At 39.4% G+C, this 17,055-nt stretch overlaps 1 protein-coding gene across 1 annotated transcript in view; it reads right to left on the reverse strand.

The window, feature by feature from the left end:
* GADL1 (glutamate decarboxylase like 1) overlaps nt 1–16,823 on the reverse strand; it is a 164,685-nt gene extending 147,862 nt beyond the window's left edge. The window contains exon 1 of the mRNA XM_066555621.1: nt 16,758–16,823. The gene's annotated coding sequence lies outside the window, so the exon portion shown is untranslated. The remainder of the gene's footprint in view (nt 1–16,757) is intronic.
* Nucleotides 16,824–17,055: the final 232 nt, after the last annotated feature.

A 17,055-nucleotide genomic window follows, 5' to 3' on the forward strand; every position in this document is an offset into this window, starting at 1 on the left:
AGTAAATGGTCTTTTTTGAGGAGAGAGAGAACCTGTTTATTTTCTTCTAGCTCACATGTTTAACAGAATGATCCGTGACTAAGGAACCTAATGTAATTAGAGAACTGAATAACCTAGTAGCAAATGCATCTTAAATGGAGTTGAATGCTGAATAATGAAAGGAACAGGATGAGCTCCTTGCATGCTCTGATGGCTTGTGCCCATAATCATTTAGAAAAAGAATTAGACATCTTTCTGAATAGCACAAAGTCCAATGGCAGTATGAAAATCACAAATAACCTCTTAGCCTTCATTTAGAAACAGATAACAACCAATCTGGAAAACATCAAAGTGCCATTATATGAAATCAACAGCACAATCACATTTGCTTTCTGGTCATCCAATATCTCCAAAACCAAAGCACAAGTAGTACAGAACAGGAAAGGGCAATAAAAACAACTAAATACACAGAAATATCTCCATTTTGGAACAGACTGAAAACAAAGAAAAAGAAATACAGTTTCTGTTTGAAAAGCAAAAGAACTCAAAACCTGGGAATATAGCATATCCATGAAATAAGTAATGTATAAAAAAATGCAGTAACTGGATCCTAATAGCTAATAAGGAAACATCCTAAAAGAGAAGAGATTTTTAAAACTGATAAAACACATGAAATTCAGTTCCACGAGATATTATTGAAATAAAGATTTCACTAGGATCAAAAAGAAGCTACCTGAAAAAATTACATTTCAGTAACACCAATCTGTTTGCTTTCAGATATCAATGTGCACTGAGATATAACTGCAAATCTTCCAATGAAAGATTAGATTCTAATCTTTCTCTAAAAGATGCAGTTTTGGATACTGCTCGTCTTAGGAAATATAGCTCTAAATGGATCTTGAGGCTGGTCAAGAACCCAGTGTTACTTGGGAAATTTAATAGTGTAATGTGTCCACTAATAAATTAGAATAATTTGGAAATATTAACTTGGAAATTACCCATTTGCTTCAGAGGGGAAAAAAAAAAGCTAAATGCAAAATATAACATCCCAGTGAGATGTTTTTCAAAAAGGAAATTAACCAAAACAAACAAACACTCCCACAAAGAAAATATAGGGAGCATGATTCATATCAATGAAGTCTTGTTGCTTTGAGTTGCTTAGCACAAACAACTTTTGCCAATATGTTCAAGACCTACAAATCATGAAAACTTCTGAAAAATATGATTTATAAAAACTCCTCAAAATGCAGTGCTTTAGCTAATTGCTAAAAAGGTTAATAGTTTCTCATGTCTCCCCCACCAAGGTTAGCAGCTGATCTCATCTGTAATTGAGCTAATACTTCATGTAGTGAAGCACACTCTCAAGGTGTTCAACTTTTTATGAAAGTTCAGAACAAGGTTTAATGATTTCAGTTTTTCTACCCCCTTCGGCTTAATGTAGGAAGCTTCACACAGTATAATTGAAATAAATGAGATATTAAACCCTGAAAGTCAAGGTACATATAATTAAAAAGTAATCACTGCTCACTTCAGCTACCTGCTAGGACATCATCTTATAAGTCTCAAAAGACACATCATTTTAAGTGACTCATTTCTGCCTGCCCTTTATTTACAAATTACCAGCACTACTGAAGTTTGTCTACTTTGATTATTCCACAGGCACCACCTAATAGAGAGGTTTGAGCTTCCCAAGCTTATTTGAGAGAGCTTCACAGATCAGACTCAAACCAAGGACTCAGAGATAAAATGCTGTAAAGCCACCTACTGGAAAATCAATATCTCAGATGTAATGAGTTGTAAGACAAGTAAATTAGACTACAGATTACTCTATCAATTGGAACACATAATTTTCTCTGTAATTAAGTATTTCATATGTGATGCACTGCATTTGGCACTGGTTGCTTTGTCTAATTACTGTACATTTTATTTTAAATGAACAAGAAACTTCCTAAAATACCTCGGCTTCCATCTCCAAAGGTGCATGAGCCAAAAGAGGCTCTGGAGTAACGAGAAATATTTCCTGCCCTAGCAGGAGCTGGCATTGGAAATAAAGTGTGCTGTATAATTAATGTGCCTGTCCTTTCTCACTTCAGCCCTGCTACTGATATGAAAACAGTTACTTTTAGAATAGCTCTAATCATCACTTACCCAAATCACAGAAACAGCATGCATATGGAAGGCAACATGAAAAATTATAGCTCAAATCCATAACTCAAGGAAATATTTCTATTTAAAAGTACAGCTAAGAGGAATACACAATTTCTTCATGTTATTCTTAAAACATTCATTGATTAAGAGCTTGCAAATCCTATTCCAGTTTGCAGTTGACTAAGGCACCTAAAATCTGTTACACCTGTACTGGCATGGGAATATGCTGTGAGCTCAGGACATGCACAGGCAATTACATCAACTTCAGAAGAGGAAGATCTTGGGGTGGGATGGGATTCTGGACAGAGACTACTCTGAACACTTGAGATACCTATACCATAAGCTAGAGCTTCCATAGTGTTGAAGACGAAGAAAGAGTTTGGAATTTGTCCATGTTACAACAGAAGCGTGAAGGACCAGCAATATTTTGAGACTGAGAGTTCTTATGTTGTGCAAACCACTGGTCTCAGAATGGAGACACCAGAGATTATATGGTATTTGCATGCCAAGAGGTAGTCTGTGGATATGAGTAGTACCTGAAATCTTAGATCTAAGAGTCTGGAATTTTTCAACTATCTCTAATCAGATTAAAATGCAGAAGACTGATAGATAGGATGCTGGCATTTGAACAGATTTGCAACTTGCATCTGTTTAAGAACAGGCTAGGAGACTGCAGGTGCATGGGTGTGGAGGGTTATACACCAGAAGGACCAACTGGAAATACCCTATCACCATGTATGCATTGATACATACTTTTTACAAAAGAGATTTCATATTATTCTGTGACTTTCAGTTACTGTATAGAGAAAGGTTTTGCTCACTCTAAGAATAAAAACGAACTGAATATCTGCAGTTCTAAAGAACGTCTTTGTGGACAGAGATGAAAAGTTCACTTTTTTGTGTTGTTCATTTATTCTTTATCTCCTTCCTTCTGACTGCCGCATCTGATCCACTACCCAGAGAAATCAAAGTGAGATTTTTCTGATCAGTGCTCTGCTGTTGGTGACAGATGTAATCAAAGACTGGGAGTTTATTACATTACAAAGTGTTGGGATTTAGTAACAGATCAGATCAAACCAGTTAGGGGAAGTGCCACAGATCACCATTTAAAGTGCATTGCCTTCCTCTTGAGTAAAACCTGGCCATTTGTCAAGGAAGTAAACTTTTCATATTTTGATACCCATTTTGTCCTTTCAAACAAAGTCATGTAAAAAAACCACAGGTGCATGAGAAAACAGTTTGTGGACTGTCTGTTAAGAGAGAATTATTATTTTATTTAACATGCACTGTAGAGAAGATTTTTTTTGTCTAGGAACCAAAAAATATTCTAGACCAAAGCCCTCCTGTACCACCAGTAACAGAGAAGAGAAATCTGTGCACTTTTGAGCTACACTTACCTTCCTTCTAAGTTCATTCTACATTCCTTGAGTGATGTAAAGAGGTCATGGTGTTAATTAAGATAGGGTCATTTCCCATCCTCAAAAATCTTTACTCAAACATTTTCTAGACACCTAATTGGGAGCTGGTGTGTCTCCTTCAGGCCTAACTACACCATGCAATGAGGTAACACACAAGAGTTTCTAGGAAGAGAATCTAAAAGCATGACACAGAGCTGTGTGTGGTAACTAGCTCAGGTCAAGAAGATGTGTCTGATGAGCTCAGGCACCACACTGGAACAATGTGCCCATCTTGCTTCTGAGACTGGCTCAAACATAGCATGACACATTGTCTCAAACATTTCACAAGGCACATGTCCTTATTCTTTCAAACCTCCTTACAATCAAAAATAATCCATTTCCATCAAGAGAGACATAAGTCAATAAAGCAAGGACAGCTTTAGGATGATTTTGAGAATCATGGTTTAAAGGATCTAAAAAAGCAGCAGCATAATTTTGCATTATAATTCAGCTGATGGGAATCACGACTTCTTCACATGACAACTCTCACCAAAATCAGAAAGATCATAAGGATTTTAAGCACTGATATCCCACACAAGAGCACATGGACCAACTGCTGAGACTACACACTGTCACACTAAAAATCAATAGATGTGCTTTCACAGCCCCCTTTCTACTCTGGTGCTACCAGTTGCTGAATTTGAGCTACATATTGCAGTCTTGTAGGATATTCAAACAGGAGCAAATACACAGAGAAAGAAAATAACTTGCCTGCTCATGCTTTTAAAAATGCTTTTTTTCTGTGATCTTAAATAGTGGTTATGATTCTCTGCAATCCTGACCTTTAGTCAGTAAGCTGCATTGCACACCAGTTTTCAACAATAAGCATTTTATAGTTACACACACACACTGTGCTAAAGAGCTGATAGTGTAATTTTCAACTTTATACTGAATATATATGTCTTCTTTTTAAAGTGGGAAAACTAGTTTTTTTATTACTAACCTGAGGAAACAAACAAATACAAAATAAAATGAAAACAGCACTGTATTTTTCTTTTAACCACAGCATTGCTAAGCAAAGCCAGATTTGCCACAAACTGGCCAGATCAAATGCAGAAGTTCCAAGTACTTTGTCTCCATTGGGACTAGACCTATAAAAAGTGGAACAAGCCACACTCCTTAGAGTGAAACTGCAGGAGACAAAGGTTCTGCCACACTCATGCAAAAGCCAGGGAGCTGGGCACACAGAGTGATCTCTCCACCTGAGCAGACACCAGCTCAAAGTCAAGATACATAATAGAGAAGAACTTCAAAACTTTCCCAGTCATTCAGCACTCAGCAGGACTTAAGGTACAACTCACCTGCTAACCTTGAATAGCAGAAAATCAGATTACATAAGGAGGATCATAACACCTTTGAGTACTCTGATCCTAGAAGAATAAGAATTCAGGTGATTCAACCTGCACAGCCCTTATGCTACTTCCATCCAGTCTGCTGCTAAAATTAGATGCCTTTGTCACTCTGCATGTAAGCTTCCACAGTACAAACACTGTTAAAAAGGGAAGATGCATAGCTTGGAATGTTCTAATTTTGCACATCAAACTTCATAAAAATCTATTCACTTTATTCCTAGCAGCCATGTAGATATTTTCCTGAGTATTAATCATAGGATCTAATCTTTGTGTCAGGTTCAACCAAGCCCTGAAACCCTGAAGAAGGCACAGGCAAAGTCATTTATGCTTTAATGCAAAGGAACTAGGGAGAGTATTCAGGAAAAGTAATCCTAATTCACTTTTTAATAAGATTAGTTAAACTGCATTAAGTTGGCAAGTGGATGCTTTTACTCAGAATGAAAGTGGCCTTAACTTGGTTTAGTTTAATTGTCTTTGGAAGAAGTTCAGGAATTAATCTGTTTTAACTAATCCACCTATTAAATCCATTAATTACTTCCAATTCTTGAGTTGTCCTGTGCAGACAAAACCATTTTCACCTTAATTGTCAGAGTCTGAGCTTGAAGATCTAGTTGGAACAGCTTAAGGAGCACATTCCAGATACAGATTAGTATCTCCATGGCTAAACCTCATTAAATAATTCTGTGATCTTAATACAATTCTATTGCAGAACAAAGGAGATTAATCACCTTCAGTAGTCTACAGAACAGGTCATGTGTACACTAAACACAAGAGACTCATTTCAGGCAGGCAACAGATATTCTGTTGCTCAAGGTCCATTTTAGCTGACAATGGTTGGAGTTTTTATGGGTGAGATTGTTCTATCAGCTGAACTGGTACATTGAAAATATTGAAAACAGACCTCAAAGGAAGAAAATATAGAACATTTCTCTCTGACTTTGTATTCACCTCCTTCTCTCTGACTTTACATTCACCTCCTTTATATTGGTCTCCTATCAGGTTTCTAAGAGTTTCTCCTAGAGCAGTTGATATGCAAACAGGATAGAGAGTCTGAGGCAGAAACTTCCAGGCAGCCCTGGGGCAGCAATATATCACCTGGTGCAGGTATGAGCCTTGCTCAGTATTTTCAAAGCTTTTCCATCTATCACCTCAAGGAAGGTCAAATAGATTGATTATTTTGCCGTTCTTCAGAGGATGGAAATTACCATTAGATTAGGGGAAATCTGAACAAGTGACACAAATGCAAATGGAAATTCACTCAAGGAAAGGCATGCTGAATTCAAGCCTTTTGCAGTTACTCATTTGGGTTTTGTGACACTTGTCAGCCAGGTATCACAAGCTTGCTGCAGGGAACAAGTAGGCAACAGCCTTACTCTAGCCAACCCAGCCCAAATATTACTTGTAGTTTACACATGAAAATGCTTCTGGAAGCACTCATATCTCCACATTTCTCATTTTCCCAGCCCTCTCAGGGAAGGGCTTCTACTGTCACTGCCTTACATCTTCCTGACCCCAGAAGGCAGGACTGGGTGCAGCTGGGGCCAAGCCACTTTACTTTCCAGAGGACCTGTTTAACCTGTTTAATCTGTGGTGCAGATTCCAGCACAAAACTTAAAAAAACACAAGATCTACTCTTAGCAGGAAAATTGTCTCAAACCCATTCATGGCATGATGGTCTCAGCCTGCCTACCATGTCACAGAGCCAATGAGCTGATGCCCAAAACACAACTAATGACACATTTCACTACTCAGAGGGGTGTGGGACCTAGTCAACCAGAGACTGAGCAGTGTCTGTCCTATCTGAACATTGCCAGATAAAAACATCACTGTTCAGCCTGTGTGGTTCTGACAGACTGAATGGGAGAAATCCTCTGATCCCACTATGAGCTCATAGATCATCATGAGGCCAGGGAGATGCCTTGTTCCTGGTTTGCTGAATGTGCACAGCACCTTCTTTCACTGCAGAGTCTGCCTAGATACCCTCTGAAGGTGCAGAACTGATGCAACTGATACATTTTTTCTAACACTTTTTGGCTACATCCAGTTGCCACAGAACTAAAGCCATCATGACCTTGTCCCAGCCAATGAAAGTAAACACACTTATTCATCTAGGAAGTTAACTCTAGAAGATTGTACCAGGCCTGGAAAAGATATAGTTTGGTTTGGTGTAGCCTTCTCCAAGATTGTTGAACTTCTACAACAGCAAAACCCTGAATTCATCACTGAAAAGACTTTCTATTTTAAAGAATATTTGTGACAGCAAAAACTACTATCTTACACACACACAAGCAAGTGCTATTGCTGGGGTTTCTTTATTGACTTAGAAAGAGACACATTTTCTGCTAGCCTGACATTAAAGCAACAAAATAACAGCCTTGCCTACCCTGTAAACAAAATATATTGACCATAAAAGCCAAACTCTGTGATTAATAGAGAAATAAAATCTTATGTCTTAATCATATTATTACCTGACTGTCAGTTACAGCAGTGGGCTGCAGTAAAGTTAATTTTCCTCACACTAGATAGTGTGGGGCTGGGGTTTGGATTTATCCTGAAAACCATGTTGATAACAGAGGGGTGGTTTTGCTACTGCTCAGATGTGCTCACACAGGCCTTTTCTGCTTCTCACACCACCCCCAGAGTGAGTGGGCTGGGGGTGCACAAGGAACTGGGAGGGGACACAGCTGGGACAGCTGGTGATACAGCCAACAGACCAAAGGGATATTCCATGCTGTATGCCATGATGTTCAGCAGACAAAAAAATAGGGGGGAAGAAGGAGGAAAGGGAAAAGATTTGAAGCATTGTCGTTTGTCTTCCCAGGTAACCATTAGATGTGATGGAACCCTGTTTTCCTGGGGATGCCTGAACCCCTGCCTGCCCACAGGAAGCAGTGAATTAATTCCTTGCTTTTCTCTGCTTGTGTTTGCAGTTTTTCTTTACCTATTAAACTGTCTTCATCTCAACCCATGAGTTTTCACACTCTTACTCTTCCAATTCTCTTCCCCATTCCACTGGGTGGGGGAAGAATTAGTAAGTGGCTGTGTAGTAGCAGGAACCACCTGAATCAATGAAGGATAAGCCATACAAGAAATGCAAGTGCAGCAGTGACAGAACCCAAGTTGGCTTTGCTGCCCAATAAGTCCATGCAACATTTCACTTTTCCTGTCCTGAATGACCACCATGAGCAGCAACAACAAAAAAAACAATGCTCACAGTCTACAGCAGGCTACAGCAAGATATTGCTGTACTTATATGCAAGTGACAGGTAACAGACTATCTCCATAACCCTCTAGTGCCTTGACAATCTCCAGCCCATCTCCTTTAGCTTTGGGATGGAAAAAGAGCAAGAAGCAATCTGCAATTAACAAGATTTTCTAAGTCTGGTGTTCTCTATCTTCTGCACAAGAGAGAAGAAGGGTGAAGGTATTTTCCATGAGAAAGAATAAAGGTGAGGGAAGAGGAATGACTCTCAAAAGTGCTGTTACAGGTGGATAATTCACCATGTACATTCTCACCCACAATTTGTCTATGTTTTCAAATACATTGTATGTAGACATACAAAAGATATTTCCTGACAACCTAATGCAATACAAGATTTCATACTAAGACCACATTAAGCAAGAGAGATACACAGGAATTTGCTACATTAAGTAACTCAGATGTTATGATTTTCACAAATTTTAACAGAATATAAACTCAAGATTTTTTGAGTTTGTTGAGTAAAAGCAAAGACTTTTTGTTTGCTGCTTTTTTCTGTGCCAGGCCTGAAGGCCCACAGGACCTGTGGTTGTGGAGGCACTGGGCTCAGCAATGCAAAAGAATATCTTCTCTCATACTTTTCTTGCACTCTTTCATGGAAAGGGTTAAAGCACAAGTTACTCACTACTGCCACAAAATCTGCCTCTGCAGGCCTATGAAGCCAAAATGCAGCTGCCAAGGTATATGAACAAGAATCAAATCTCAGTGCAAGTCCTGGATGACATTGAAGCTCCTTTGCGTGAAAAAGTCATTCCTAGTTACCTTCTGCCTTCTTAGCAGTAGCTCCTATCTTCATACTTTAATCAGCCTTAGCACTTTTCCCTATAACCTAAGGACAACAGATCAGCTCCCCAAAATGCCTAATCCCCTCAGCCACCAGCCTCCTTCCTGCCTGTGCCTAAACTCACTGGAGATTCTGAGCCTTCTCTTCCATTGCCTTTCTAGATCTCGGATTTGCAAAGCTATCCACACAGCTTCTAACCAGATATTTTCCAGACTTCCTCCCTTCCATCACAAATCATACCAATCATACACCTTCTCATGGCCCAGCAATCCTTTTTCAGCATCTCTTGCAACTGTATTTCCTTTATCCTCAGCTTTTCCATGTTCCATTAAAGATGCTACTTGCTTCCTCACTCTCCTTTTTCCCTTCTGCACTTTTTGTTACTTACAATTTCTTCTTTATCTTTTCACAAATGGTTCAATATGCCCTTTTCTCCTCTCTCTCAGAGGCTGTGTATGCTTCTGTTCTCCAATCATGCTACACTCTGAACTTTCTCTCTTGCATTTGATTTTGAAGCTTCATTCCACAAAAACTAAGCAAAAGGCAGAAAAGAGAGCAAGCACTAGTAAAGCCCTGATCAGAGCTCCATACAGCCTTCAGCAAAGTTTAGCCTCTAAGGAGGGCAAACAGACCCCATTCAGGTAACACACCTGGAAGAGGAAATGACTGCACTCTTGGCTCTCACATCACTGTCAGACAGACACTGCTGTGCTCCACAAAGCCAGGCATTACTCTCAGTGTAGATTATAAACACCACATAAGCAGAAAAACCTTAACACAGGACAAAATGACTTACTTAATATTAGTAAAGCATCCTGAAAAATAAATTCCCAGAAGACTAATGCTCTTCCAGGTGTGTGGCCTGCAGCAGGGGCCCTTCAGGTATCCAGCTGAGGCAGTCAATAACCGCTTTGAAAGACACTCCTGCCCACGGTGAATTATCGCTTAATTAGACGGAGCCAGGATGTTCCATCACATGAGCAATGCTTTATGAATAAAATCAAGTATATCCTGCTTTCTAAGCATTCATCTCACTGCAGCACAAAACCTGGGAAGTGACAGTTTGCTACCAGGAGGAAATCTACCCAAAAGAGATATCTCTTATGTTTCAAAAAAGAGTGCAGCTATAAACAGCTCAAACAACTCAATAGTCTGCAGTGCTGTCAATCATAAATGCTTATGTGGTGCAGGAGCAGAGAAGAGCTCCAGTCAATATCAGGGCCCTACTGTGATGAGCTGTGTCAATGTGGGAAAACAGCCTGGCCAGAGTTTCCCTACAAAAGCAGCTCCATGGGCCCTCTCCTCCTGTGCTCACTCTAATGCCCCAGCAAGGAGGCCTTTCTACTAATCCACTTCCAAACTAGCTCGAAGCAATTTCAGAAAGATCCTCTGTTTGGATTAAGAATGGCCACATGAGGAGCTGGTGCAAAAATAGCTGGCATGCTTCAAAGTCACATTCTAGATTGTTTTGAAACAGCTTTCACGTACAAATGTGTACTTTAAAATAAAATTTCTGCCTTGAAGGATTTATTATCCAAAAATCCAATCTTGCAAACACTTATACACCTTCTCAGCTTGTGATACATAATTAAATCCTTCCTGTGTGTTTTAAGAAGGAAGCTTGCATAAAGTTTCATGATCGGAAATGCTATGAACAGTTTTTAATTTCTGAGTTAATTGGAGGTGATCTCCCTCACGTCAAACTCCTAACAACAGGTCAATAAATTCACTAGGAGGTCTTTTCAAGCAACATTTAAATTTACAGTTCATAAGAGAAGACTCTAAAATCAGCATATACTTGAGTGAATATTGCACTTCTCAAGAGGATACTTCCCACATTTCAAATGCTTTGCTAGATCAAATACTATAAAGACACATGTTAACACTTTAATTATTTGGTTAGTCCAATAATTACTGAGAGCTTTCTATAAAAAAATTGCACAACATTAATTCCCTGGTTAGTTTAAGTCTTAAAAAGGTAATGCAAAGGGTGAACAGGAGGATGAAGGAAGATTGTAAATAATACCACTGCTGAAAGGTTTAGTAACTTGTGCAATGTAGGAAAAATCCTACAAAGAAGGGAAGGGAAGGGAAGGGAAGGGAAGGGAAGGGAAGGGAAGGGAAGGGAAGGGAAGGGAAGGGAAGGGAAGGGAAGGGAAGGGAAGGGAAGGGAAGGGAAGGGAAGGGAAGGGAAGGGAAGGGAAGGGAAGGGAAGGGAAGGGAAGGGAAGGGAAGGGAAGGGAAGGGAAGGGAAGGGATCCCGTTCCTTGTCCTTCTGACCACATGGTTTTGGATGCAGGCCAGGATAGGATTGGCTTTCTGGGCAGCAAGCCCACATTCCCAGCTCATGTCCAGCCTCTCATCCACCAGCACATCCATGTCCTTCTCACTAGGGATATAGAATAGAGATGCTGATAGTGAAAAATTATTCCAGCTTCATTCAGTACAGGGTTGAGAGCATCAAGTGCCACAAATGGGTGGCACCATCCACATGAGAAAGTAACCCAACTGAGAGCAGATGGTGCACTAATTCCAATGAGCAGCTCTATTGGTAGCTCTCTGCCAAAGGTGCTGACTGGACAAAGCTGCTCTTCTCCAAAAGGAGGCCCTGAGCAAATGCAGTCAGAGGCTCTCTAGGAGTGAGTGGGAGATGGACTGTATGACACTGAAGGTACAAACACTAAAGGCAGATGTGGATGATGTGTACTGGACTATTTATCTTTCTATGGGAACTGTCACAACTGATGTGTCATGTGAAATCTCCTTTGAAAACTGGTAATATACTGGAGACCATGAATTTAGAGAATGCATGGTAATTCATCTCTTCTATAACACTAAATATGTGACATTAATAGTTCCCACAGGATACTAAAATATAAATTCCTCAGCCCACCCTGGCGACGAGAAGCTAGCCAGCCAGCTGGCCCCCCTGTCTGTCTCCAGATCCAGACACCAAGCCCCCACATTTATATTCCAAGCCTCAATTCTCAATTATATAGACCATGGAGGATTGAAGACATTCAAGCCTTTGAAAAAGATGAGAGTAGATTAAGTTCCTGCAGGGAAAAGGATGAGAGTCCTATTTGCTAGTCAGTGCAAACTTTGAAGCTGAGGCACTAAAAGTAAGTGGGGAGTGACAGTGGAGGGAGACTGTCCAGAACACAGACACATTTAGGCTCTGGTAGAGAAAAGATAAGTGTGGCTACCCACTTACTTAGACTAACTGGATTGTCTGTGTGTCTGCTTATAACATTTCCTTCCATATTGGCACAAAAATGTATGGCCTTAAGTTTTGCTTGGCCTTGTTTGGCTGGTTGAGTTTGTCTGAAGCTGTCTAAAGGTGGCTTGGGGAAAACCCTCTGAACTGAGCAGAGTAAAAATTGTAGCGTGACAATGACAATTGTGGACCTGAAGGCATTTTAGGAGACCCAGTGCTGCAGGTACTTCTTGCTACACTGTTAATGACCCTGATTTGCAGTTGCCACCATTACTGCCAAGCCTTGGAAAATGTGTTCCCTGTGGCAAACGCAAATCAGCATTTCTCTTGCAAAGAGCAGATGGATGAGCAGTAACCTGGGACTCTAGGCAAAGCCTGAGGCATCACATCTGGGAAATTTCCAGTTATTTTTCTTTTCCCTGCTTCCGTAATTTAGGGACAGCTTAAAAGAAGCCAGGCAAATACTGACGTAACCTAAGTAACCTTTCTGAAAATCATATGGTTACACTGCTTTACTAGTAACACTATAAACCAACCTTTTTTTGTTAATAGAAGCAACTGTTGATACTTCTTGTTTCCCTTCAGTGGTGATAAATGCCTTTGTTTCTCAGCATACTAATTCCTACTGAACCCTCCAGAGTACTGCAGATAAATCAGCTGGGATTGCAAGAAGAAAGAGGGGCAAGAGCTGCTGCTCTAGGGGCCACTGGATTTAGCATGGTAGTCGCTGTCCTGGCTTACATTGTGTGATCTTTCAACATTCATATATACAGTGGGAGACACCTTGGACTAGCTGGTTATGAAAATAATTGAGGTTTTTATCTCACAGTCTACAGCTGCCCATCTTGGATAGAGAGCCACCACTCTCCAAGTGAGCCTTACCTTAGAACAAGATTTTGTTGTTTAGCACATGTTGTTCCTCGTCAGCTACCATCTAGGTTTCTTTGGGTTACAACAGCTCTGCCAGGCATGTGCTTTTCCTGGGAACTTTGTGCCAGCAGCCCCACAGAAACAGTCTGCATGAAAAATTCATTTGCATCAAATCTCTGCAGCATCTCTTTTATCAAAGCAAGTGCTTGTATGCTCAACCAGCATAAGCCACAGATGGGAGGTTTTAGACAATCAGCTGCAAGATTAGGAAGAAAACCAAATACATATCCTGCTTATGCATTTCTGAATGAAAAAAAAAATCCAGTAGCATAGGAATAGTAAGAAGCAAGTCACCAGTGTCCATCAACTATTCTATCAACTTCAGTAACAGAACATGGATATTTATTTGGGAAGAAAGCACATTGCTATATAGTCTGCTTTGATTAATGCACCACATAAATCCTTTTTTACAGGAATTTTCAAGAGGTATTGAAAGCATTATTAGAAATGTCAAGGCTAGAACTGTCAGAACTACAGTGTGGGGGAGCCTCAATTGAACAAGGCAGAGTGTAACAAGTTAAAAACCCACTGAATCAAAAGGTTTTTATTAATTTAACTTTCTTTTAGGAAATCAAAGCTCTAATTTGTTCCTAATCCCCTTCTTGCTGATCAGAAAAGCACCTTCCCTTTAGAACATTATTTTTGTTTTATTTCTGGCTATGATTTCTCCAAGCACCTTTGCCAGTTGGATGTCTCAGGTCAGATGGATTTTCAAGAATGACTGGACTGCTGCTAAACTTACAGCTTCTTATAGTGTTAATATTGCCTCAATAATTATATATCCCTCACAGACCCAGAAATAAACATGATTTTTTCACAGAGGTGATAGCATACAAAGAAGATCCAAATTGATTTGCAGTCCTGTGGATGATGAGAGGGTATCCCACAGACTGAATAAGCAGCAACACTGTTTTGGAGTTCCTAAGAAACCTACAAAAACTGTAGAAACACCAGGAAGAGCCATTAGACCCTTGCAAGGAAAAGGAACTTTATGTGTTGTTGCTACTAATAGACCAAAATAAAAATGAATAAAATTAGAAATAAAGTTTTGATAAGATGCTCTCAGTTTTTATTTCAAATTTCTTCCAGTTCCTAATGTAGTTTTTGTGATGCTAATCTATATTTTAGCAGCTACACAGCATTTTCATTAAACAATTTCCTATCTTAAAAAATATTTACTTCATGTGCAAAATATAACAAACATATTATAAAGCTGGAAAGGTCTCCATTTTTTGTTTATATATGAAAATATAACTCTTTTATGTGGTTGTTTTATTACAATACCCCATGGAGGCCATCCACTGGTTGCTGAATGCTCTCATTCTCCCCCACACATTGTGCTCCCTAGCTGCATTTTCTCTTCCATCATTAAAGATCTTCTCTCACAAGGGATAAGACTGTCATGGTCCCACTATGAGGAAAGGAAAATATGAGCCAACAGGGAAATATTTTTGAATCCAAAATATAACTGATTTGAATTAAATGTTCCATATTCAAGTGTTTTGACGAAACCCTTTTTTCAAGACAACATAAACAAACTAAAGCCTCCATAGAACTATGCTTTAAAATGTTGTCAATAATGTATCTGACAATGTATCAACAGTGTAAAGTATCTATAAACAAGGTGAGGTTTTGTGTTCCAGTATCTAAAGGTGGGCTGCCAAGAGGATGGAGCCAGGCTGTTCTTGGTGGTGCCAAGAAATAGGAAAAGAGGCAACAGCCAGAAAGTGATGCACAGGAAGTTCCACCTGAGCACAAGGAAGAACTCACTGGCTGCATGATCAGGCACTGGAACAGGTTGCCCAGAAAGGTTGTGGAGTCTCCCCACTGGAGATATTCCAGAACCACCTGGACACAATCCTGTGCCATGTGCTCTGGGTTGGCCCTGCTTGAGCAGGGAGCTTGAGTAGATGACCCCACTTTGATCCTTTCCAACCTGACCCATTCCGTGATTCTGTGAATGGCAAACAATGAAACACCACTGTGTTTGCCCATGTAAATGTCATAGGTAAGCTAGAAAACCCCAAATTCAGTCATAATAGACCCAGATATTCCTGTAATATCAATGATACTACTGAAATTCTTACTGTTATAACCTAAATCATAGTAGGTCATATTTAATTTATTCAGGCAGAATTTGTTCTTCCCATAGGAACATCTGTGAGAGGGACTGATGGAAAGAGACAAGTATCCCATTCCTTATTCTGTTTTCTTCTACTAAACCAAATATATTTACCTAAGGTAGGTAAATATCAGCATAGTAAAACCTGAGAGCCACTGCAGCCAGGGAATGCTAAACTCTTTGCCTTCCCCAGAAAGAGAGCAAACAGGATCTGTGAGAAACAGCAAATGAATGACTCAGATTCTCTAGCATAAAGCAAACATGCCCCCTGAGTGTGTCCCACAAGTCTTCTGGGCACTAAAAGCTTTCTTCACCACAGCATTCCAATTGAGAAAAGGTGCAATGCTGCAAAGAGGTAGAAGAATGGTAAATTTTGAAGGAATAATGTCATAATAACCCTACTAAGATTCCTTTCCTCTGTTAGTGCTACATCCACGTGTTCTTAAAAAGAGGCATTTTTTATTCTCTTGTGGTTTTTCAACATATATACTGCTTGTTTCTCTCTTCCCACACAGTTTGGCAGGTAGTTTCTTTTCCTTATTTTGTTTCTCTTTCATCTGTCGGCTTTCAGGAACAAGAACTGTGTTTGTGTTTTGAATTTATAGCACAGTAAGAACATATTGAATTTAAAGCCATAATCTAACGTAAAGACATTAAATCACCACAAAAAATAAAAGGCTGATATAAATTGTCCTAGACCGCATAGCTGTAAATGCAAGAAATATGAGTCAAGATTAAGTTGTAGTGGCATTTTGGCTGTCTCAATATAGACTAAAGAGAGATGGAACACCTGCTCTGATCTTCACAAATTGAATTTCAGCTCCTCTGAAGATTTTGAGCTCTCATCTGCATTAGTAAAGGACATCATAGTTAATGTAAATTGGACATTTATTCACGTAGCAGAGTAGAAAATTTGCAATATGCCTGCACACAATCAGTGCAAGCAACTGTGCTACCAACAAGAAAACACAAAAGACACCCTAATTACAAGAAACTACTACTAAGTAACTTCCATATCAATGTTATACTTCTCATGCTTTGCATGCAGTCAATGACATTACTTTAACACTTTTTTTCAGAAACTACCAATAATCCAGTAAGGGGGAAATACTAATTTTTCAGATACAAAATCGTAGTGAGATGACAGTCATATCTCTCACACTGAGACAGTGGGAAAAGCAGAGATTGTTTGACCCTGTATTTCTGAAAGTAGTTCTGAGAGCCCTTGCACTCCAGCAGACCTGAACTGACATCTTTTCACCACCACAGATTGCTCACTATTCCCTGGCTACAGCAAATCCTTGTTCAACATCTGTACATGCACATGTATGTGGCTGTGAACAGGTAGATAAGCCAATGTGAAATATATTAAAATTCCTGCAAAGCAATTCATCCAATAGTAACAAATGTATACAGACTTCAAACACATCATGCAGGTTAGAATTGGCAGGGAGGCTCTGATAAGTGAGTGAAACAGTGAAAAAAATCTTTTCCAGAACAAAAACTTACCTTAAGATAACTTCAGAAGTATCTTTCATATCATCTTGAGACATATTTCTTTACTCAATTTATTTCCCTGTGGTGGGTCCATTCTGAAACTCAAGCAAAATAGCAGCCCCACCGAGAGAAAAGGAAAAAGAGAAGAAAAGTAAATGTCTTATTCAAGGAACAGAGATACTTTAACAATGACCAGAGCATCTCTGAATGAATGTTGAAGGCACATTTTTGATCCAAGTTATTTAATCTTATTTAAGAAAGATTGATACAGCTATCAAAGTTATTATATATGATAACTGTCATTTTCATG

This window comes from Molothrus aeneus, chromosome 1 (assembly GCF_037042795.1).
Source record: "Molothrus aeneus isolate 106 chromosome 1, BPBGC_Maene_1.0, whole genome shotgun sequence".
Taxonomy (NCBI): domain Eukaryota; kingdom Metazoa; phylum Chordata; class Aves; order Passeriformes; family Icteridae; genus Molothrus; species Molothrus aeneus.